This window comes from Motacilla alba, chromosome 1, assembly GCF_015832195.1.
Source record: "Motacilla alba alba isolate MOTALB_02 chromosome 1, Motacilla_alba_V1.0_pri, whole genome shotgun sequence".
In the NCBI taxonomy this organism is placed as follows: domain Eukaryota; kingdom Metazoa; phylum Chordata; class Aves; order Passeriformes; family Motacillidae; genus Motacilla; species Motacilla alba.
In genome coordinates this window covers 9,726,711-9,746,154 of record NC_052016.1, presented here as the reverse complement: position 1 = coordinate 9,746,154, position 19,444 = coordinate 9,726,711, and the positions used below count along the sequence as shown (strand labels likewise).

Genomic DNA, 19,444 nt, shown 5'->3' with positions numbered 1-19,444 from the left:
TTACATCCTCTGTATTTCAACCTCTCTTTCACTTTTTTTTTTTTTTGCCTCCTCAGGATGCCCCAACAAGTCCTTGCAAGGTCTCCATCCCTGCAGCAGAAGCCATGGTGAACTGGTAAGCCCTGAAGAGATTGCTGAGGGTGAAAATAGGAATATTTGCTCTTACCCAGCAACTGGAAATGAAGCTATCTTCAGTCCATCAAGTCAGAAAACACTGTTGGCACAATAGCTGTGTGTGCCTGCTCTGGGGGAGTTAACCAGCAACCCCTTCCAGGAGATAAGAGGGATGTACATAAATAAGAGGAAAGTCAGTGGCAGGGATTATTGGAGCAGGTAAATCAGGTCCCTGTCACCCTCAGCATCCCCTGATGACTGCATTGAACTCTTAGATTGTGGGGGAGGAAATAGGGATGGCTCAGTCATAACAGGTAAATAAATATGAAATAAATACAAAAAATATAAAACTGAGAAGATCTGGAGGAGCCAGGAGCAGTTTTTGGGGTGGTGGTGACCCAGTGGCAAGGTGAGGAACGTCTGTCTCCACTGATGTTTCTCAGGATGAAGAGCACCCTGTGTGCCCTCCTGTCCCTTTGAAGCCCTAAAGGATCCCCTATATCATTGTCTTGGGCAAACAAGCCCTGGACTGGCCCCACAGCCCTTCAAAGGGCTGGAGAATCATGGATCAGTTCAGTGCATCCGGAGCCCTCTGGATGGAGGGGAGCTGGGCAGTGTCCTGACAAGGACAGTGACTGCCACAAAGGGTCCCACAGCTCCCAACAGGAGCTGTTGGTCCTGTATCCCAAGCTGGTGACCTTTTATTTGCTGGCATTTTTCCCCACATTCAATACACAGTTGGAAGGAATGAAGCCATCCATAACCCCCAGCTCCTGCTCTCAGTATCAAGCTTAGGATAAACACAAATCTCCTGTGGAAAAAGGAAAACCCATAGAAAAGAATCACGTTGATGTGATACTTCACAATATGGTTTAGGGATGGGATTTGGTCAAAGATTAAACCTGATGATCTTGGAGGTCTTTTTCAGCTTTAATGATTCCATGATTCCAGATGTATTGGGAGGACTTCAGGGCATCTCTGAACTAATTTGTTTTAAATTAAACTTTGTTTAACAGAATTTTCTAGTGCAGTCCACTTAATAAACAAATGCAGCTGACACAGCTAGGATGGAACTATATTTCTCATTATGTTATGCAAGACTTCCCTGCCCTGTGAGAAGGAGCCTTACCAAAAAAAGGCTTCTGATAACATCTGACCAGAAGAGTCAGAGAGGGTGAGTGTGAAGGCCAAACCTTGCTTGCATCAAAATCCCAGTGGGCTTTGCTGGAGGAGCTGCCATCACATCCACCCTGGAAGGCAAATCCCAGCGTTCTCCCTGGCTGCCCCGTGCACACAGGGCTGCTTTGTTCCCTCTGCTCCCTGCCCACCCAGCTCTCTTCTCTTCACCAACACATTCATCAGAGCCTTTTGGCTGAGGCCTTTGTTCTGTGCCTGCACAGGAAGGTCTGGGCTTGTGGCTCACATTCCTGGTGCCAGCACGGGATGATCTTTATTGACAAACCCAGTATTGATCCAGCTCCCTCCAGGAGGACTTTCACCTGCTCCAGCTCTGGCCACGCTGGGAATTTGCAGGTGATGTTTGGATACAAACACAGATAGGCTCACAATCAAGCCCTTCAGGGATGTGCCCTGCTCCAGTTAATATTAAACACCTTTGGGGATATCTCTGCATTTCTCCAGGCTGGGAGGAACCTGCTGCATTCTTCTCATAGCTTCTTTGCAGGTACTGAAATAAAATCCCTGACCTGGATCCCTGAACAAAGCCCCTGTTATTCAGCCAGGTCAGGGGAAGAATCAGTTTTCTGATCCTCTCCATCCCAGAGTTTTCTTGGATGGTAATGTGGGGTTTGACCCTATCACAGGGGATGAAAAACCCAGCTCAGCCTGCCTGAGATGGAGCGTGTGTGCACAAACACTGCTGAAATTAAACCCCCAGAGTTCAAAACCTCACAGTCTGAAAAATGTTATGTGAATCCATTTCCCTCTATTTCTAATAAAATAACAATAAAAAAACCCAGCAAATTTTCTTGCTGTTACAATATAATGTTGCTCTACATGATGCTGTTCCAGCAGTTTATATAAATTTCTACAAATTTTATTTGTAAATTGCTTTTTGATGGGTGAAGCACAGCACCTGCATTCAGCTTTCCAAGCATCAGTAACTGTGCACAAACACCCTTCTTTGTTAAAGCCAGAATGGCATTTTGGGGTGTCTTTGGACCAGGAGGGATTTGTTAAAAGATCTTGGAAAGATGAGTCCTCCTTTCACAACACCAGCTTTTGGGTGAGCACCTTACAACAGCCATGGATTCAGAGATCCATGGAATATTCTGAGAGCAGCCAGGCCCGTTCCCAGCCTGTGGTCAGAGCAGGGCTGGGCAAAGCAGCACCAGAACATCCCACATTCCTGGGATGGGAGCGTGGGCTGCACCCCCAGCTGCAGGGACAAGCCTGGGGGGTGTCTGTGGGATGGATTTTTCCAGCCTCAAAGATGGAAAGCATTCTGCCTTCATCTGCTGGAGGACAAAATCCACCAGTGCCTCCGGGATGCTTCGTGCCAGCCCCAGGGGGAAGGAGGGAGCAGCATCCTTCACTCCAACCAGCTCCTGCTGGGCTCCATGGAGGAGAGGTGAGGATTAGCTCAGTCCTGGCAGAGTACAGGAACTGAGGGGTCCCCACATTGAGGGACAAGCAGGAGGGCAGGGTAAGCAAGGCCTGAATGTCCTGCCCTCCATTCTCCAAATAAATCCAAACCACCTCCCAAGCCAAGCCTGGATCACTCTGAAGATGTCAAGGCCCACACAAAATCCTTCATGCAGCCAGGTTTGGGAAAGCCCCTAAAATGCTCATTTGGGTCCATTTCAGTTCAGCCCTTGGATCCCAGGCCAGGGATGTGCTGCCATCCAGGAGGTTTCACAGCCCAGAACCTGTTGGGCTTGTCTTGCTCCCAGCTTCCTGCTCAACCTGCCAGGAGCTGATCCCAGGAGGAGACATTTCAGCCAGGCAGCCTCCTCAGCTGCATGGAGAGAGCAGAGAAACTCTTTCAGCCTCTCCTCTTGAGCCAGACCCTCCCTGGGTTCTGCTGGATTCACTCTGAGCTTCCTCTCTTCTTCCTCGTCTTAGAGGCTTCTCCCTGCTCCAAGTCTCTCTGGAGTTTCTGATGCTGCAAATGCACCTCTTCATCCTCCCACTACCAGCCCAGCCTAGCCCAGAAGTAGCATTTTCCACCCCAAAACTTCAGCTGGGGCCAAGGTCCACCCCAGAAATATCCTCATTCCTAGACACCATGAAGGGACCAGCACCAACGCCCTCATTTCCACCAGCACAGCAGAGGCAGAGCCAGGGAATCTCCACTCCTCAGGGCAGATTTCCCCTCCTGGTTTGTGGGACAGGCCAGAGAGGCCTCGAGATGTTTGCTTTGACCCTGAGGTGACGTCTGGGGTGGAAAGGTGACACCCAAGACACTTGCAGTGCTTCCCCTCTGAGCCCAGCAGCCACCAGCAAGCTGTGCTGGGCGCTGGGGCTGTAATGAGGAGAGCAAATATTATCCTCCATAGGTGTCACCAGCTGCTGCTGCTTTGAAATGCTGGGAGAAAAGCCTCCTTAAATAGTTGGGATTCCTCCCACCAGCACAGGGATGAGAGGAATAATATTTGGGAGAGGAACACACCCCAAATGACAGCGTCTGGGTGAGGGTGGGAAGCAGAGAACAGCCGGCATCTCCTGGCCACAGATGGTTCCCATCAAGAGGAATTTTTTCTTGTTAATCCCAAAACAAGCTTGGGATGTATTTTTATTTCAGTGTTAAGAGGAGAGAAAAAGAAAGTCTGACATGACCCCCTGTTTTTCTGGCCTCACTCCCTGCTCAGCCTCTGCTCTGAGCAAGCACAGAAAATTTAGTTCATGTTAGAGGCAGGGACTCTGAGAAGAGAAAATCCTGGGGTGGTTCTTCCAGCTCTTCTTGACCTGGGAATTTATCCCATTCAAGGTGGAAATGGAGGTAAAAATCTAAAGCCCGGGTGTGTATTTGAAGTATCCTGTGGTGTTCTCTGGGGGTTCATCAAGGCACAGAGGACAAGGTGCCTGTGGGAGTGTCAGCAAGGGTGTTCACTCTCCCCTTTAAATCTTAAACCTGCTTTGAGCACCAGGGACTCCTGAGCCAATCCACTCCCAAAGCCTCCATGAGCTCAGGAGCATCTCCAGCTCAAAAAAGCCCAAAAATAGTCATAAAAATTGCAATCAGTGGGAGGACTGGGAATTCATTCTACTCAAAAGACATCCCAAAAGCCCTGCTTTGAGAATGTGCCTGGCATTCCTCCATGGCCTCCCTGGAGTATTGGATGCCCTGGTTCCACAAACTTGCTCTGAGGGAGCTGCCAAGAGGAACCCCTGGGCATGTCCTAGGAAGTTTCCAAGGACAGCCATGAGTTGGGGATGTGGCACCCCTCCCAGATAACCAGCTGTGGGCCATCTGAAAGGATTCTACATGGAAGCAGGGCCAGGAAATAACTTTTTCTCATGGAGTGACACTTCTGGTCCATGGTGGTGGCCCTGCTGGAAGCAACCCTACAAGGTGGTGAATACTGAATAGGAATTTTCTTTCAGGCAGAACTTCCTGGGATATTTACACCCCCAGATGAGGCTGGGCATCCCCCCCTCCTCTCTGGCAACTCCCTGGAGTGACTCAGGACGTGCAAACACTGACTCATCCCAACCTCCCAGGAGCACTGAGCTTCCCTCAGACTCCAAGAGCGGGTGGTGGGAGAGGGGAAAGGCTCCACTGGGCCTCCCCTGTTCCCTGAGGGAGGCTGCAGATGCATCAGCAAGGTGGGGCACTCAGGGCAGGCTGGGGCAGCCAAGGACCCTCTGCACAGGGATGTACAGAGATAAGGGCACCCTGGTGTGGGAGCTGCTGCCCAGTATGGGAAAAATGTATTGGGAGCTGTCCTCCAAGATGTGCTCTTCTGGCTCAGGACTGGTTTAGGAAGGAGGATATCAAGAGCTGAGGATGAGGATCAGGAAATCCAGGCCTGGTGTCTGGGCAGCTGCAAAGGGTGGTGGCACTTGCAAAGTCAGCTGGGCTGCACAAATCCTGGATTTCATCGGGATGTGATTATTCCGTACAAGGGTAAAAATATGTGGGTCCTGCAGCAAACCGCACCACTGAAAAAGCTGCCAAGCTCTCCAGTCTGTGACCACCCACTGCAAATCCTGCTGGAAATCTGGAGGAACCTGGATCTGCTCACCAGGGATGAGGTGGATGGTTCTCCTGGAGATCTGAAATTTAAATGGACATTCAGATGCATAATTGGCCATCCTAACAAAGCTGTTTCCTCATGACATTGCACACTGGGGGGACAAAGCTCCCTGACCTGTTTTGTATGTGAGCCCGACCACATTTGGCATTTCTCCTCCCTCAGTCCTGAGAAATGGTCAAGTCCAACCCCTCCCTGCACAGACACCCCAACAATCCCATCCTGGGCATCCCTGGGAGCTCCTGGAGCTCTGTGGGGCTGTGCCCATTCCCTGGGGAGCCTGGGCAGTGCCCAGCACCTCTGGAGGAAGAACCTTTTCCTAAATCCAACCTAAACCTGCCCTGGCACAGCTCCAGCCCTTCCCTGGGGTCCTGTCAGACACCAGGGTCCTTTCCCTGCTGTTCCAAGGGGGCAGGATGGAGCTGAGACACATCTCCAGGTGACACCTGAGGAACTGAGGGCTCCTGAGTGTTTTCCCTTCACAGCAGAAGCAGAAGGGATGCGAGATGTGACATCCCTGCCCATCGCTGGCCATTAAAGATTACAGCCCAGCCAGGCCACCAGGATTGTAGGAGTCAATCCCATTTAAGCCCTTCTATTTAAAGGAATAAACTACCCAGGGAAAAAGCAGCCTAAGATTAGAAACACACAGGATTTCCTCAAATTCCAGCCATCAGCCCCAGATTCAGCCCGAGGGGGTGGTTTGTTATTCTCCCGGAGCATGAATCCTGCACCCCAGCAAAGTTAAGTTTGGGTTATGCTGCAGCTCCATCACAGACCCAACAGCCACGCTCAAAGCTGGTTTACTGCTGCTCCCTCTCTGCCTAAACCATCTCCAGTATTCCTTGATTAAAAATAGATTTTTAGGCAGGAGAGTTTTGCACAAGCAGGGGATGTTTCCTGCAAATTCCACATTGCTCAGGAGGAAACTCCTGTGCAGGGAATCTTTCAGAAAATTTAATACTAAGCAGGGTGGGAAGCAGAAATAAATGTTTTTTTCTTTTTCTTGTTTTGGGTAGGGAAAAGAACTCAGAGACCACCCAGTGCCACCCCTGCCATGGGCAGGGACACCCTCCACTGTCCCAGGCTGCTCCAAGCCCCATCCAATCTGGTCTTGGACACTTCCAGGGATCCGGGAGCAGCCACAGCTTCCCTAGGCACCCTGTGCCAGGGCCTCACCTCACTCACAGGGAGGTAGTTCTTGCCAATATCTAATCTAAAATCTCTCTCCTCATTTAAAATGACACAAAGGATGTGGGTAAACCAGACAAAGTCACCCTATGCTTTGTGCCTCACCAGCCAGGAATTGAGAAGTCATTTGGGATTTGATGCCTGGCTCTGCTGTTTCTCCCTAAACTGGGTGGAACTCCAGCCTAACTTACCTTAAAGCAGGAAAATATAAAGCCTGTCCCTAAAGGGATCCCAAAGGAATCAGGGATCCCTTCTGCCCCAGCACTGCAGCAGGATGGGAGCAGTTGCTTTTTCCAGGCATAGCACGAGGAGGTGACTCATTCCTGGCAGGAATTTCCCTCTCACCCATCCTCTCCTGCCCCTCTCTCTGCCTGGAGATTTTCCCCCACAGCAACAAGGGGTGAGGGCAGCTTAAGGTCAGCCAAGAAGCAGAGACCTTCCCTGAATCCCCTGAATTCAGCTGGGGACGTGTCCAGGAGGTGCCCACTCACTCCCAGCTGTGTGTTTTGTGAAGGAGGGAAGGGAAATTCTGGAATACTGGGCAGAGCTGCCCCATCAGAAGGGTGGGGAGACTGGGCATCAAAAGAGAGACATCTCATGTGCCAATTGTCCCTGTGGTGGCCTTGAGGTGCAACCAGGGCTGGGCAGGGCACGTGAGGGAGCTCAGCCCTCCCAGGAAACCTCAGCTCAGCTGCATGTGCACAAACAGGTCCAGCAGGAGCCATCCAGGATGACCACACAGCCAGGTAGCCCATGATTCATGAGATAACCATCTGCTGAAGCTGCAAGCACTTTCCACCTCCAGTTCTCCTCCAGGCCAAGTGGCAAAGCCACAGGGGGAGAAGGTGCCTCTTGCCATGGCCACCAAGCAGGAGCTGCCAGGGCTGGTGCTGCAGCAGCTGCTGCTGTGACACGAGACCTTAATTCAGCTCCACACCATAGCAAGGGATCCTAGGCCCAGGGTAGCCTTGGGGGCACACATCCATTTCTCAAGGTACAGAACCTGGAATGAGATCTTGGAAAGCTAGAGATGGAAGGAAAGAGTCCAGAGGAGGGCCTGGTTTTCAGGAAAATAACAGAGAATCACAGACTGGTTTGGGTTGAAGGAACCTTAAAGCTTATCCAGTTTCATGGGCAGGGACACCTTCCACTATCCCAGGCTGCTCCAAACCACATCCAGCCTGGCTTTGGACACTTCCAGGGATGCAGGGGCAGCCACAGCTTCTCTGGGCACCCTGTGCCAGGGCCTGCCCACCCTCACAGCCAAGAATTTCTTCCAAATATCCTGCCTAAATCCACCCTCTTTTGGTTCATAACCTCATCCTACAACTGCTTACCCTGACAGTTGCAGCAGCCCAAGATATAGGAAGGGCAGAGATGTGCCCCCCTCTCCAGGTGTGCTTTTCCTTCACCAGTTATCCCAAACACACCAAGTCTCCCTTTTTTTCCCCCCACTTTGGGCAACCACAGCTTGGCCCTCAGTGGAAAATGATTCCTTGAGTGAGTGTGGATCAGCTGACTGGGCTGGCTGAAGCAATCTCGTGGTCACACAGCTCTCAATGTGCAGCAGTGCCTGCCTAAGCCTTTCCATTTATAGGATGGAGAGGGGAGCTGGGAGTGTGCTAATAAATCCTTTGGAAGCAGAAGAGGCTTGGAGACAGAACAGGACTCCCCAAGGGAAACACACAGGGTGCAGACAGGGTGGGCAGCAAGCACAGATGGAGCTGATGGAGCATCACCAACTCTGTGCTTCTGATGAGCTGAGGTCAGGGAAGGGCACACAGCTCTGGGAACTGGGATGAGAGCGCTAGGGCTGGGACCTGCCTGCCAGCCTGGGTTGGGGATGCAGCGCTGGAGTGCTTACAGGAGAGTGAAACCCCCTGCCTGCCTCCCTCCTGCAGCCTGGCTCATCTCTCTGACCCCTGGCCTCCCCACAGCAGCAGAACTCCAGCTCTAGGATAAGTCCCAGCTGTCTCCCAGCTCTTCCCTGGGCAAGCTGCCATGCCATGATAAAGCAGCTCCTCCCTCCAAGGCAAGCCCCTGAGCTGCAGCTCCTTGTGAAGGCAGCCTGGTGATGGACTGTGTGAGGGAATAAAATGCCTTTAATTCCTCCTTCAGCCAGCAGCTCCCTGCGGGAGGCAGCATGTCCTGAAGGAAGGCAAGAGGGAGGCACCTGGAGCTGTTGGCACAGGCACTCAGATGCCTGGTAAATCACCCCAGTCAGGCTCCAAGAACCCTGACAGGCTCCATTTTCTCTCTCCTGGATAGATACAGGGTAAAACTTGCTGCTTCACTTGGTTATCCCAATGCAAGGGATTATCCCAATGCTCTAAGCAATCCCTGAGTTACTCTGCAGAGATTTTCCTCGCTGCTGGCAATTGCAAATTCAGGAGAGGAGGGGATCTGAGCAGGAACTGCTGCTGAGGTTTCAGCTCAAATATCCATCCCCTGAGCATGAATGTTTTGTGTCAGACCTGTAGGGGTTTTTCAGGTGGATCAGTGGGGTTTGCTGGCATTGGCACCAGCACCACTGGGGCTGTCAGTTCTGATCATGCACAGCTCAGGGCTCGCTGGTGACCGAGAACAGGCTTGGGCTCCATCCAGCTCAGATCCAGTTAATTAAAGGAAATTAAACACTTCCATACAAGGCAAACCCCGTTTTCTGGGTGCTGTTTACTGGGAGGCTGCGGTTCTGGACCAGAGCTGAGTGGGAGACCTCAAGGGTATCACTGCAAAGCCCCCCAAGGGCTCCAGCCTTGTGTCCTGTAGGAAGCCAGCCCTTCCCATTCCCTGCTAAAGGGATTGCCTGCTGCTTGTGCATCCTGGCGCATCCCTGGAGACACATGGACATGCCCCTGAAACAGAGAAGCTGTGGCTGCCCCTGGATCCCTGGCAGTGTCCAAGGCCAGGCTGGACAGGGCTTGGAGCAGCCTGGGACAGTGGAAGGTGTCCCTGCCATGGCAGGGGTGGCACTGGATGAGCTTTAAGGTCCCTTCTGACCCAAACCTTCTGTGCCATTATGACTGTGTGATTTTATATGAGAGCTGCTCTGAGTCATTCCCATCCCCACAGTCTTCCTTCCAAGATTCTCCTGTAGATCTTTGTCTCTGTCTTTCCTTCCCTGGAAAGAGAGAGACAAGGAAAGATTCCTGGCATGGCAAAGAGAAGACCAGTTCACATAATGCTCATGGCAATTGGGATTTGGGCAGCCTGAGGAACCCTCTTCAGGAGAAGAGGATCCTGCAGGTCCCTCAAAGAGAAGGAGAAGGACTCCCTCTCTCTGCTCCCAGGCAGAATAGCAACTTTGAAACTGAAACCTGGAAAGACATAAGGAATCTCCTGGCATGCTGCTCGGGCACCCATGCCATGCTCCCACAGTTTGGGGTTATCTATACTATCATCATCTTATTTCTAGTGATAAACCTAATAAATCAAAGTTGAAATTATATTTGGCAGAGTCTGAAATAAATTCCCCTTCCAGGCCAGGTTGGACAGGGCTTGGAGCAATCTGGGACAGTGGAAGTTGTCCCTGCCCATTGCAGGGGGTGGGACTGGGTGATCTTTAAGGTCCTTTCCAAACCAAAAGAAGAAAAAACAACAAAGCAAAAATGCCAGGGGTTTCTACATCCATCTTTGCTTCCCTTTTTCCCTCCTGGCCCCTGCTAGCCTTGTTACTCCTCTTGGCTCTGCTTTTCTCCTTCCAGCAGGGAGGACTGGCCTGGAGCAGCATCATTCCCAGGGCAAGTGGAAGAGGAGACACCTCTCCCCGGCAGAGGGGGCTCCCAGGACGCACTGCTGGGGCACATCCCGGGGCTGTGCAGTGGAGACCGAGCCTTTCCTGCTCCTCCTCCCGGGATTGGTGGCTGGGAAAGGCTGGAGCCAGCCCAGGATGGTGCCGGAGCTGGGCAGCGGGGGGAGCAGCGAGACTGGGACACGGGGACAGGAGGGGGAGGATGGAATGTCCCTGCCCATCTGGGGAGAGACTCCCTGAATTCCCTGGGGCTCGGGGGTGGGTGTGGGTTTGGGGATGCACGGAGGGGATGTCGTGGAGCTGGGTGGGATCCTGGCTGGGCACTGCTCATTGGGGAACCCCCAGAAGGGGAGCAGTGCCAGGGCCACAGGGGAGTGTCTGCAGGGGAAGCCGTGTCCAGGGCTGGTGTGGGAGCAGGGTCTAAACGAGTCTTGCAGCACCCTAATTGGATCTGTGTGCTCCCAGCTCTCTGTAGCTCCTGAATCCCAGCCAGCCCCTCTCTGTCTCCACTATTTTTAAATCTATCTATTTCCGCTGGGCTCTCTGCTTTGGTGCAGCCTTTTCCACACTGACACTTCTGCAGCCCAGAAATCCTAAATATTCTCTTCTCCCAAGTGTTTCAGCACCAGCTGCACTGGGGACCAGGGGAGCTCAGGGACAGCAGTGCAGGGGCTGTGCTGTTTATTGTGGGCTCATGGCACGTTCTGAAGCATGGGAAACTCATGGCCACAGCCACACAGAGCCAGAAGTGTATTCCCAGTGCAGGATTCAGGGCGTGGGATTGGAGCTGGGGCCGGAGACAGAAACCCTGGTGGCAGTCAAGGCTGGAGGAGGTTTTGCACCCTGATCCCACCCTCAAGGACAGTGGTCCTGCTGCCCCAGGGATGCAGGGCTGGCACCAAGGCACACAATTATCTGTTTAGCTGAAGCCAGAGCACTAGGGTTTTCCAGCTAATGGGATGACACAGGTGATGAAGACCTAGAGGACCTCTGGAGCGCATGGTGCCATGAGCTCAGTGCTTCTCATGCCCACAAGGATTTGTTTGCACTGACTCTACACCAGCCCTGTGGTGCCCAAGATTCCTGCAGGGCTTCTTGGGTGTCCCCCCACCCGGCCCCACTTCATACCTGCTTCCACAGGGTGACCATGCACCTTCCTGCAAATGCCAGGGAAGTTAGGAAAGCTGCAGGCAGCGATGAATTGCAGGATTCATGGCACGTGGTGAATCAGAGACAGAACCCAGAGTGGTGGATTCATTGTGCATCCCACATTTGATGAACTTGCCTCCAGCAGATCCAATTATTCTATTAACTGGAATTAGGGAGAAAATCATAGTTAAATTGTTAATTCATCAAGACAAGTGCCATCCCAGTCACTGAAGATATTTCTGAATTCGGGGAGGTGAATTTGGAAAATGAAGACAATTCCACAATGAACAAATTGCGGTTTCTCCATTATTTTGCATGTCCAGCATACAGCTTTGTTGTTGGAAACTACAACAACCAGAACTGGGTATTCCATATCCAACAGAAAGCCTTGGAAGTTCAGGATTTGAGTGTTTCCCTCCCACTGAACTGCAGCCATGATTGCATCCTGAAATGTTCAAAACTCAGGAGCTGCCTTAAGTTCTTTGCTGCTGCTTCTCTGTGTTCAGGCAGCAAAGGAGCTTGAAATAATTCCCAAGTGGATGGGGCTAAGCCAGATCCATGCAGGAGAGGAGGAGGGCAGCTGTAAGAGGCTTTGATTCACACGTGTCTTTGTAACCACAGCATCCCCTGGGTCCCAAACCAGGAATGATCCCAGGGGATTCAGGTCTTGACGTCAAAGCCAACAGAGTCCAGAAATGCAAATGGTTTCAAAGACTGAATCCAAGCTGTTTGGGCACGGCTGGGAAACATCCAGCACCTTCCTGAAGGGAATCAGGAGTGAAACAACGATCCTCATTCATCTAAACCTCCCACCCCACCTCTCCCAAGCACCTCTGCCCCAGGCTGAACAAGAGACCTTCTGTACAAAGCCAAATTCAACAGCTCTGATGCCTCCTCCAGTGTTGGGAACAGCCTGTCAGATCCAGGGACATGCAGGAGATGTTCAGTGTGCTGAGTGCTGGGCCAAGAGCTTGGAGTGTGCTGCCTGGAGGTGCAGACAGAGGCAGCTCCTGCATCTCTCCCCACTGTGGGAAGCACAGTTTGGGCATCCACGTTGGAGAAAGGCATCAATCATGGTCCCACAGGCCACAAAAACACAAAGCGGAGCCTGTTCCTGCCTGGGTTTACAGCACAGTAACCAGGAGCAGGGAGAGAAGACAAGGATACAGAGGCTGCTCTGTAAATCCAGAGGACCCTTGGCCATGAGATCCATCTCTGCTGGATGAGATTGGAGCTGGGATAATCCCACACAGAGCAGCTCCACATTCTGGGGTCCCAGCCCTCAGCAGAGTGTCTGTCAGAGAGAGAGAAGATGCCTCTGGGACTCCCTATCAAGTCCTCAGCATCCTTGTGGAGAAGGAAAGCAGCACACACCAGCCTGGCTCTGATTGTGCCCCAAACTCACCTTCCATGTCTCAGTCTCCCCAGCTTTTACAGAGGATAATCAGCCTTGCCCAACTTTATAAAATCCTGGGACATCTGCAGATGCAGCTCTGATGTGATGAGTCAGATCTGCCTGGTGTGACTCAGCTGACAGATCCCATCCAACAGCCACGGAGCTTCCCTTGCTCCAGGATCCATATTTGCTGTTCTTACTGCCAAGTGCATGACTGCTCCCAAAACTAAACATGCCTGTGAGTTTCTAAATGCATTTGGGAAGACCAGGAAAAAGCCTTTCTAGCTTCATTCTCAAACAGAGAAAAGGTCACTGGACCATCCACAACTTTCCACCCTGCAAGTTACAAAAGAAAACAAAGAGTGGGTTTTGCTTCTAAAATTAACATCCCTGAGGCAGGAATGTGGCTCTGCAACACCAGAGGCAGGACAGGGATGTGACCCTGGAAAAGTCTTTAATGTGTGGATACAGCACAGTGGCAGCTGGAATAAAATGTGAGTGGCTCCTTCTGAAGCTCCCAGGAGCGGGCGTCGCTCTGCAAGAATGCAGCGGGGTTGCATCATGTGGGCTCCTTGAATCTTCCAGAAATATGCCACTTCTTCCCTGTCAGATTTTCATGGGGAATCTATACAGTAGCTGGGAAAAACACATTGCAATTTTCTGCTGGCATATTTGAAGCAGGCAGGAATATTCAGGCTAAGTGGGGTTTCCTATGGGGTCACAGGGAAGATGTCACATTTTTCCTAAGGCTCTCTGGCCTTGGAGGTACATCCTGGAATACATCCTGGCCTCTTGCAGACACATCCTAAATTTCCATGTTATGGGTTAAGCCCCCTGACCCAATGTGGACCTGTGGCAAGGGACATTTGCCTCCCAGGTGGGTGCATTTTGTCATCCCAAGCAAAGCTGCAGCAGCTCAGATCTGGACACAAACTGGTTTGGTCCCATCAGATCAGTATAACATCCCCAGGGTTGGGGCAACCATGGTCCTTGGAAACTGGGGAAGGATGAAAGCCCTTTTCCTGTTTGGTTTTACACTAAAGAAAAAATTTTACATTAGATCTTGGGAAGGAATTGTTCCCTGTGAGGGTGGGGAGGCCCTGGCACAGGGTGCTCAGTGAAGCTGTGGCTGCCCCTGGATCCCTGGAAGTGTCCAAAGTCAGGATGGCTGGGGCTTGGAGAAGCCTGGGACAGTGGAAGGTGTCCCTGCCCATGGCAAGGGTGGCACTGGATGGGCTTTAACATTACTTCCAACCCAAACCAGCCTGAGATCCTGTGATTCCTGCTGTATCTCTCTGGGCAGCTTTTCTGCTGCCTCTGCAAGAGCAGAAAAGAACAAAGAGGCAGCCAAAGCCCTTCCTAAGCATCCCCCTGCTTACACATGCACAGCACTTGGCTGAGGAGGAGGAGTGCACACGCTGTTTGTTCCTGCTGGGCCACTGCCCAGCGCTGAGCCCAGCGTGTCCTTCCTGGGATTCATCCCTCCCCTCCTCCTCTCCTGCCTTCAAACTGGTGCACCAACCCTCCAGAGTCCCCAGGGCAGCAAACCCAGCAGGCCCAGCCCTGTCCTGCCCCAGCCCCCTCCTTCCTCTGCCATCAACAGCTGCAGTTTCAGGACTTGGCTTCTTGGGAACCTGATTCCCAACAAGGAAAAGACTTTTAGGGACAGCAGTAGGACTGGGGAGACAGGCAGTTGTGTGACACACTTGCACACACAGCACAGGCAGGGCCCACCCCGCCTCCAGCCCTGAGCAGTGCTGTGCTGGAAGCACAAGATTGGCTGCTGAGGATCCCTCTCCAAGCCAGGCTTGGGTTTAGGGGCGTTTCTGTTCCCTCAGTTGGCTCCAGAATAAACTGTTTCCTTTTATATTCCAGTTTCCTGAGGGGGGAGCATGTGGGGCTAAGCCTCCTCTCAGCTTCCACCAAATGTGAAGGCAGGCAGAGCTCAGACCTTTCACATTTCCATATGCTCCTGGAAAATGCCAGGAGGAGATGAGGGAGAGCTCAATGCAGCAAGAGAGGTGCCCCACCACAGTTCCACTCTGTGCAGAGCAGATCGACCACCTGGGCCTTCTCTGCTTGTGTTTTGTAACAAAGGGTGAAAACCTGGAACTGGACATTCCTTGCTGCCTGTTTCCAGGGAGGAAGCTGATGTTGCAGCATCCCAAAGCCCTGGTGTTCTCACATCCTGTCCTTGAGATGGCCCCTGAGCCCATGGGGCTGATGTGGCTGACAAACCAAGCCCTTGCTTTTCCTTTTGGCTGCTTTTTGGGAGGATACAGCTGGTCCCAGTCACTGTGAGGCAGAAGGGAGAGGGTAAGGAGTGCACATCACCAGTGCTCATCTATGAATCACACAGTTTAAGGTTAGAAAAGTCCTCTAGGACCATGGAGTCCAAACATTAGCCTGGAAGGGGCATGCTGGAGTCCTCTTGGCTTGCCACGACCCCAAACCAGCACTCCTGGATCAGTGTAGGAACAGCTCAGGACCCCAGAGCTCCGTGGGTCCTCCCAAGGGATTGCAAATCCCTGCTGCCACATCCACATGGATTCCATCTCCTCCTGCCATAGCCCAGCTCCCAGGAAGGTGTGGGATGCAGGGGCTTGCAACCCAACTGCCACCACCCGTGCTGGCCCTCTGCTGAGGCCACACAGATGTCATTCTTTCCACTCAAAAGCACCAGAGGAATTCCACCCCCCTGCCTCGCTGTGTTGGCAGGAAACCCTGTGGATTTTGAACTTTTCTCTGGGAGCATTAAACAGGGATTACAAACTGGGATCAAGGGAATCTCTCTCTGCTGTGCCCTGTGGGAAAGCTGCAGCTGCAGCCTCTGTAGCCTGTCCTCCCTGGTTTGTGCACTGTGACATACCTGGATGATGCCATGGATGAGGAATGTGCTCCACGGCAATCAGGTCTTTTCCTCTTCCTTTTCCTCCTCCAGCACACCTGCTGAGGAAGCAGAAGGAGATCAGTGCTTTGCAGAGGATCCACAAATTTGCCCCTTTAGGACATGTAAACCCAGTGAGCTCCCTAGAAGCCTGGAGCTGGCATGGCCAGCTCTGAGCACAGCAGGCTGGCACAGGAGTTTGGCTCTCACTGCTGCACTCCAGACAGGCCAGGGCACAGATCCACGGGATGCAGCCTTTCAGCTCCACTGCCATCCTTTGTGTGCTGTCTGCTCACACAAAGCCGGGCCCTCCCAGCTCCAGCCAGGCCAGAGCTGGGCATGGCTGAGAGCCAGAGAGGGGGAGAAGGGCTGGGATCCCACTCCAGAGCAGAGCACTGCTGCCAGCAAAGCTACGGCTCCACGGTGCCCGGGGATGCAAGAATGAGCTCACAGTGCCAAAGGAGGGTGTGCACGGAGGAAATTGAAGTGCTGAACCCAAAGTTGTCCTTGAGCTGAGCCAGGAAGCAGAATTCCCCCAAAATCTTTGCATGTGAGGACCTAGAGGAGCACGCAAGCCCTGACTAGCTCTAGAGCAGAGAGGGACCCAGGGAGAGCTCAGAGACCCTTCCACTGCCTAAAGAGGGCTCCTGAAAAAGAGGGAGAGGGATTTTTCATAAGGGCAGAAAGTGACAGGACAAGGGGGAATGGCTTCCCACTGCCAGAGGACAGGGTTAGAGGGGATATTGGGAAGGAATTGTTCCCTGTGTGAGTGGTCACACCTTGGCTCAGGGTGCCCAGAGAAGCTGTGGCTGCCCCTGGATCCACAGAAATGCCAAAGGCCAGGTTAGATGGGGCTTGGAGCAAGGTGGGACAGTGGAAGGTGTCCCTGCCCATGGAGTGATTTTAAGGCTCCTCAGTGCTGGCTCCCGGTATCCCTGTCCTCCTCAGCCACGATCCTGGAAAGCAGAGATCCTGCACCAGCACTGCCTCACAGCAGCACAGATGACAGGCTGTCTCCAGCACAGGAAAACAGGATGAGTCTCCTGGGTCACTGTAAGGTGAGAGTGCAAAGCTGCTGGAGTTTATATTTTAAAAGTCCTGTCCAAAGAACACACAACGTCTGCTTTCATAGAAATGAACCACTCCTTCAATAGATAATCAAGTGAATTAGTAACACTGCTTGAAACAAGAAGCCAAACAACCAGCACAGCACCAATCTGGACGTTTCATGGCTGGGCATGGATTGTTTACCACAGAACTGGACTCCTGGTGCTGTTGGATTTCACTGCTCTCCATCCCAGCAGCTCCTCCACACCCGTTTCCAAGCACTGCAACAACAGCCTGGAAATCTCCCTCTGCTTTGTCTTGGGGGCTGTAGGATCACACCCAGGTCACAAAAACTTTGGGTGGATTTTAATTTAAGGCTCAGCGCATCTGCACTGCCCTAAACCCACAAAGTCAACCCATGCTGGAAATAACTCCAGACAAAAGAATCTCGAGTTCTGCCCTGCGCAAGTGCGGTTTGGAGGGGAGGAGCTGGCCTGGACGAGTGGATGCGTCCCTCTGGCAGCTGGAGCCGCTCATTACATGAGCAGGGGAGACGGAAGAAGGCAACTCCCAGTTTGGCTCCCCCTTCCCAGTCCCCATCCCACCGCTGGAGGAGCTCCTACGTGGCACTGTGGGGGTTGGGAGCGCCTCTGCACAGCCTGATCCGCTTGGAATCACTGGAGAGCAGCAGGAATCCTCCCCAGCAATGCAGATCAGCCTGATTCCCAGGACTCTGGCCCTGGACAAAACTGTTCACAGTCAGGATGAAGCTGTTTGCTGACATTTTAGGTAGAATTGACTCATTTTCTGCGTATTCACATCCTAAAGCTCTGCAAGGGGTTTCTGTGGCTCTTACCAGGTTGTGTAGGAGAGACAGGAGGAATAGGTTGAAATATACACTTAAAATCAGGAAAAATCTGAAATAGCTTTATGCTGGGCTGCCAGCCCTCAAAAACAACTATTTGCATTCTACTCCAAATTCATGTTATTGAGGCAAAGCCATTTCAAAGGACTGAAGCACAGAGCCCCCAGAGTGTCAAAGGACTTTGGTGCTGGGAGGCAGTGAAAGAAATCAAGATTAAAAGTTTAAGAGTTTATTTTAAATTTCACTCGGAAGGTGAAAATATCTTACATGGGAAGTAATTACAGAGCAGGGTTTGAAGGTGGAGCAATTCAGAATTTGGCAGAGAAAAGCAGCTGATGGTGGAAGTTTAAAGGAGCTTTTCTCATTTCTCAGCTGGCACATACTACTGGTAAAGACCAGTAACATTTACCTCGGTATTGATGGTTTGATATCAGCAAATCCATTATTAATAAAGCCAAGATTTTGCTATAAAAACTCTGGGGCCCCACTGTTGATCATTTATACAGACATAAAGCAAAGCTAACTGCACCAAAAGACACTAGTGTACACAAATCTGTTGCTTAAGGTATTCCAAAGCTCTTTTTCCCACTGAATCCCTCCCTGAAGGGACCAGCTTTCTAAACATCACTGAGCACCAGGTTTGTTGCAGCTGATGGAGACTTTTTTTTTACAGAGAGGTCTCAAAGATCTCCCCTTGTTTGAGATGAGAACTATCTACTCACATGGCACCATCTGAACAGGTCAGATGGAAGAAAAAAGTCACTTTTTGATGGTACCTTCTGGAATAGGTGGGCTATGAAGGGGAATGGAATGGTGATTCCAAAGCAAGATGCTTCCAAGACAATAAGCAGAATATTCAAAGCCAGAAGGAAAAATCAGATGCTGTTTGCTACTACAGCAACAGGAGTCTGAGATCTGCTGAGACTCCCGTCTTCAGAGGGAAGCAGAAAAGCTTAGCAGAGCCAAAATTAGGGGCAAAAATGAAATTACAGTGTGATTAAAAGGGAGACATCGACATCAGTTAAAGAACACAAGGATGCAGCATCCTTTTGCTGATGTTACCATCCATGAGGGGAGGGGGGTGGTACCTTGAATATCCCTCTATCCCAGACTGCCATGAAAACAATACTGTGCTGTCCTAAAACATGACAGGGTTGAATCCCAGCTTCAACACTTGTGACTCAGCAGAAACCTCTCCATGGCACAGCTTCTCTGGGCACCCTGTGCCAGGGCCTGCCCACCCTCCCAGCCAGGAGTCCTTCCCAATATCCCATTCAGCCCTGCCCTCTGGCAGTGGGAGCCATTCCCTGAGTCCTGCCCCTCCATCCCTGGTCCCAAGTCCCTCTCCAGCTCTCCTGGAGCCCCTTTAGGCACTGGAAGGGCTCTGAGCTCTCCCTGGAACTTTCTCTTCTCTCTTGGCGGTCACATTTCAGATTCACATTTCAGGATGGGGCAGGTGTTAAACACTGGCTGCCTATGACTGCTCCAGTCGTGCCTGAAGCCCTTTGCACCACCCCTGACTTCATATGGAGGGTGGCAGCCTAGAAACAAACAAATAAATATATCACTACCTGCCTTTGGTGCCAACAACCATCCAGCTGCACGAGATGCCAGGGGCAGGGAGAGGATGGAAATAAGATGGACCTGAGCCCTGTCACAGTCTGGGCAGGGAATAGTTCCCCACGTTGCTGCTGGAGGCCGGGCAGGCTCAGGCAGGGGACAGGCAGCGCAGGAGGAGGGAAGGCGCATCCCCCATCCATCCCGACCCCCCTTCGGCGGCGCGGGGCCGGCATTCCCTGCCATTGGCGGCGGGCCGGGAGAGAGCCGG

The 19,444-nt window shown here is 52.0% G+C and overlaps 1 long non-coding RNA gene across 2 annotated transcripts; it reads right to left on the bottom strand.

The window, feature by feature from the left end:
• Positions 1 to 242: 242 nt before the first annotated feature.
• LOC119701098 lies at positions 243 to 19,319 on the bottom strand. Of its 2 annotated transcripts, none has more exons than XR_005256999.1 (4): positions 19,188 to 19,319; positions 15,687 to 15,766; positions 11,401 to 11,584; positions 243 to 5,352 (listed from the first exon to the last, which is right to left on the bottom strand). It is a non-coding gene; the product is annotated as an uncharacterized LOC119701098 (long non-coding RNA). The 2 variants fall into 2 exon arrangements; XR_005257000.1 differs by having other exon boundaries at positions 15,687 to 15,763.
• Between the last annotated feature and the right edge of the window lie 125 nt (positions 19,320 to 19,444).